Source organism: Triticum dicoccoides, chromosome 2A (assembly GCF_002162155.2).
Source record: "Triticum dicoccoides isolate Atlit2015 ecotype Zavitan chromosome 2A, WEW_v2.0, whole genome shotgun sequence".
In the NCBI taxonomy this organism is placed as follows: Eukaryota; Viridiplantae; Streptophyta; class Magnoliopsida; order Poales; family Poaceae; genus Triticum; species Triticum dicoccoides.
This window is the reverse complement of record NC_041382.1, coordinates 162,147,661-162,152,639: the sequence shown is the minus strand read 5'-3', so window position 1 is coordinate 162,152,639 and position 4,979 is coordinate 162,147,661. Positions and strand designations below refer to the sequence as shown.

Here is a 4,979-nt window from a genome sequence, read left to right as displayed (position 1 = left end):
TCTTTCTGATAGGCCGAGCCAAATTATTGAGAGCCCAGTAGAGCCTGCAATACTTTTGTATTTTACGAATGAGCCTGCAATCAATAGCTAAGCTGGCTGATACACAAAGCAGCCCATTGGACTTTATAATCGAAATTAAATTAAAAGTGGCCCCTTTAACATGTCCAGGCTTGGAACTTGACATTTCATGTAAACTATGAAGGAGCACTGCATCGTGGGAGAAACATGATATGTTGTTTTTGTTGCAGTCTTTGGGGTATCAAATATATGGATTGACATCTTGTAATTGTGTGCCTCAACATGGCAGAGTATTTGTTTGCAGTGTGAGTAGTCTATATTTGAAAAAAAAACTTGTTTTCAAAATCCAAACATGTTTTGAAGTTATAAACATGTTTTTGAGATTTGCCCATTTCGAAAAAGAAGAAGAAGAAATGAAACATAAAAAAACACAAATAGAAAAAGGAAACCGGAAAAGCCAGTAAACATAAAAAAACAAAAAAAAAAGATTCAGGAACCTTCTAGATGATTCCCAAAATTGGGAAAACCGGACGAAAAAGGTTCCTTTTTTGAAAATCTATAGAAAAGGTTCCTGAAACTGGGAGTCTGTATTATAAAAACCTGCTGAAAAGGGCCGGCCCAATATCTCGATCACTTGTTCTTAGCCTATGCAAAGGGTCGACACTTCAACATGATGAATGTCATATTAAAACCATTCAGCTGCGATAGCTCGCGATAGCCACGTCGTCAGGTCGTTCGCTTTTGTCGAATGTCTAGGCGGATGCTGGGGCTATCCAGGTCATCACTTTTACTGTGGCGAGGCGATAGAAAAATCTCACCCGAGAAACTTCCCCAGGTAACACCTCCCTCGTGAAAACAGAGAGAAAGGGAACTTCCCAAGACAGCCGTCATCTCCTCCCATCTCAAACCGAGCAGTCCACGCCGCCGTCTCCTCCCATTCCCTCTCTCGCACGCCGCCGTCTCCACCCATCCCAAATTCTCCGAATTTGTCGCGCTAGCTACTAGAGGAAGGGCTTGGACGCCGTCGTCGTCCTCGCCCATCGGCGCGTCATCCGAAAGAACCCCGTCGGCTCCGTCGATCTGCTAGACCTGTCCAAGGAGAGGGAGAGCAGCAGTCGCGTTTGGACGCGAGGAGGGGGAGCAGCCAACCGCGCCCGGCCGGCGAGCACCGCGCCCCGTCGTCGTTCAGGAGCAGGACAAACAGCTGGTGACGGAGCTCACATCAACGCCCGCCGACCACCTCGGTAGTTGATTCAGGTGTCGGCGACGAGCAAGGTAAATCCTCTTCGCTTGGTCACTTTGACTATGTGTTAGATTTGATCCCACTCGCTCTGACCCCCTTCTCTCATTCCTCAGCACTCCGCTTAGCCTCGCCGTCCGCGCCCACCGACAGTCCCCTGGTTGTTGCAGGTTTGTGAGCCTTCGATGCTTCCTGGTGTGGCTTTAGTTAAGTTCAGCCCCTCCACCCATGGATCTGATCACACTTTTTTGGCTTAGATTTTTTCTCATTTGCATCTCCTGTTTCTCTTTTGTATTCTTCTTCTTTCTTTTGCTGTTCCATTGGAATTTCGTTGGGGTATTTTGGCTGGTTGTTGAGAGTTTGTTCCTTGTATTTTATCTGCCCACTTTATTATTTCTTACCCTTCTTTGATTTTTCTTTGGATGATCTGGCTCTCATCCTCTTTTGTGGTATTAGTGGTTGTTTTTTATATTCAAAGGGTTGTGCATCTTTGTAGTAGGATTATCAGCCCCAGTGACAATTGCGAAAAATATATCATTCAAAGCTTGGTGTTCTTCGCTGTTATTGTTCCTAATTTGAACGTGACTTATGTATACCTAGGAAGTTTTAGTAGATTTACCTTCAAATGATCTATCATGTGAAATAAATTGGATATTAGTAAATCTGTTACTAAGACAAAGACATTGTGTTGTTTTTCATAAATTTTCTGAACTGTCTTGGAGGAAGCTCAGTCATTGACACTCCAGCATGAGCCGAGGGCTCAGACCGTCTCGCCGCTGGTGGAACTGATCTTCTTACATTTAGTGCTCTTGAACAGCGGCTGATTGATTTCCTGTACTACAAATACAAATATATGTGATACACTACTTTCCTGGACTGCAACGTCAAGGCACTGGTTACTATGGTGCTTGTCTTGGTCATCCACAAGCACCAGATACAGAACACAAGAGTCAAGACTTGCAAGTTTGCCCTATGCTCACACCCACAATATGTTTGTTGAAATACTCTAGAGATAGCTGCAACAAGGATGTAGGACTATGCATTAATTGCAGTTTCCGAATAACAAACAAGATTGCCAAAAAAATATTTTGAGGCTTCATTGCTCCAAAATCAGGAAATTCGTTCACCGCACAAACATGGTGTCTCAGTCATCGGCTGCCGATGTCATCAAGATTTCTTCATATCTCTGTGGCATGTTTTTCATCGTGCTCTCCTTTTTTTTATTGCATCTGATTCATGTTTGTTATCCTTCCTTGCTTTTCCTTGTACAGGAAACAACCAAATAGATGTTGTCAAAGCAGCTTGATTCATCTTTGTTCTCCTTCCTTGCTTTGCCTTGTAGATGAGACAACCAAATAGATGTTGTCATAGCTAGGAGAGGAGGAGGTGTCTGCGTTGCTGCAGCATTAGGAAGAGCATCATGGCTTCGAAGGTCACACCCTGACGGTGCCTGCCCTGCCACACGATCCACGCATGCTGGTATGTCGGCCGCGTACAGATAGCTGAGCTGCGCTCTCCCTTCCAAAGGGACGACAGTTCCTCTTTCTGAATCAGATGAATATAGATATTGGATATTTACTAAGAAGGGATACTCGATATTTTGGATTAAAAAATTAATTATCTGACCAACTTCTTGTACTTGCAATTTACAACTCTAAGTCAATGTGGAGGAGGAAACTGACCTGAAACATCCTATTTCCTTAAGGTACAAATGGTTCCCTCCTATGGATGACAAGGATGAAGATCGCTGTCGTCACGGCCAAGGGCCTTGCCTTTCTCCACGACGCCAACCTGGCGGTGATCTACAAGGCCTCCAACATCTTGCTCTACTCGGTAACTCACACATAACTTCAGACTTTCTGCTAAGAAAAGTAGCAGTTTTGAAATGTCTCACATTTTGGAACTGTAGTGATGGTTACTGAAAAATGGGGTCGAATAGTACTTCACACCTCTTATGCTGAAATTACAACACAAATGAAAAATAATTTGATCATGAATCTTAATTTCAAATCTCTATCTTTTGACCAGTTGAACCATCCAAGATGCCATGCTTCTGAACTTAGCTAGCCCGACGCGTTTAAGTGTAGCTCTGACCTGACTGGAACTCTGAATATTCTTGGATGAATGCCAAACCCGAGAAATCTTATATTGTCATAGCGCCTCACCATCCAATTTATCAAGATACATTTTGCCGTCATGGTCACATAATTGTCCAGTGAGATAAACCTTCATGTGTCTTTGTCTATCTATATTTGAGAATGAATCCACTTCCTAAACAAGAGTGCTTTGAAGTATTTTACTCTAGCAGCTATCTGTAAGCCAAAGTGAATTTCCAATGGACAAGGATCTAATTTATTTCCATCCTTCCTCCGTGTTGTGGGCTGCAGGGTCAGTTTGAGCCTCCTTGAGCTCGACGTGATCGGGGGCCAGTGCTCTACACGCTTGCCGACGTGGTGGCCGTCGAGGTGGTGGTCGTCATGGTCGACTTGACGGCCAGGATAGCAGGAGGAACAGATGTGAAAAAGCGATGGTCGTCGAGGTCGGCTTTACCTGCTAAGTGCATCTACTTTTCGCCAGTGCTAACCATTGTTTTGAAGCACCTTTCTTCTTTGTAATCATTCATTTAGGCTGCAAGACTGCTGCTTCTCTGTTCATACTCCTTCCTTTTCTTTTTAGTCTGCATATAAGATTTGGTCAAAGTCAAACTTTGTAAACTTTGACTAGCTTTGTAGGAAAAGATATCAACATTCACACTATGAAATCAATATTATTAGATGCATATCCATATGTACCATGCTCCTGTGATCATGTCTTTGCTCACCTGATGTATTTTATGAATATGCACTGCCAGCAATGCATTTTTACTGCTGTAGCTTTTTTTTATAAGATGGTACTATCACTTCTACTGGATTGCTCTACTTTCTAGAGATCAATAAGTTATATAAGTTCAGCAATAGTTGCATGCACACGTGCTGCCCACAGAACAAAAAACAATTCAAAAGAACACCGCACAGTGACGCCTCAGCAAGCATTAGCAAGATTGGTCCGCTCAGTCACGCAGAGGAGGCGCGCCCAGGGCGCGCCCCATCCACTAGTAGGATTCATCCTGTGGCACGCTCATGCGCTTGTGTACATGGATCTGGCCTAGCACGTGACAACATGTGGACGAGTCTCCCAGTGAGCCAGCGCGCGCACCTGTGAGTTTATTGTCTTTTTTACTTCCAAAATTTTCACTTCGATTTTCTCTTATTTCTAGAAATGGTTTAATAATAATAATTCAAAAAACATTAAATATTGTTAAATGTCATGTATTTACAAATTTGTTCAAGGTTTATTCTAGTAATTTGCTAATTGAGTGTCTAAAAAAGGGACAAATGCAATTTTGCCTTAGTTGGAACCAGCCCATGGGTTTTTGCCCTTACCTTTCGGCTCTGCTTAGTTTTGCCCTTAGATTTGTCTGTGAGTCGTCTGAGTGCCCTTTGACCATTTGACAAATATTCTGAAAATTCGTAACAAATTCATATGAATCCATAAAAGTGAAAATAAGATATCAAAATGTTTAAAAAGACATTACCTTTACGTGCATGCCATTTGCATTAAGAGAAAAATTAATGCTTAAACTACCTAAAGTTATTAATGTTATTAGCATTATTAAAAATGAAATGGTATAAACAATACTTTTTCACAGATAAAAATTACATGCAAATGTAGGTGATGTTTT

The 4,979-nt window shown here is 42.3% G+C and overlaps 1 long non-coding RNA gene across 1 annotated transcript; it reads left to right on the top strand.

Annotated features, from left to right (window-relative positions):
* The first annotated feature begins 885 nt into the window (after positions 1 to 885).
* Positions 886 to 3,912, top strand: LOC119353984. Its single transcript, XR_005170604.1, has 5 exons — positions 886 to 1,293; positions 1,375 to 1,428; positions 2,601 to 2,737; positions 2,964 to 3,091; positions 3,646 to 3,912. It is a non-coding gene; the product is annotated as an uncharacterized LOC119353984 (long non-coding RNA).
* The last annotated feature ends 1,067 nt before the right edge of the window (positions 3,913 to 4,979 follow it).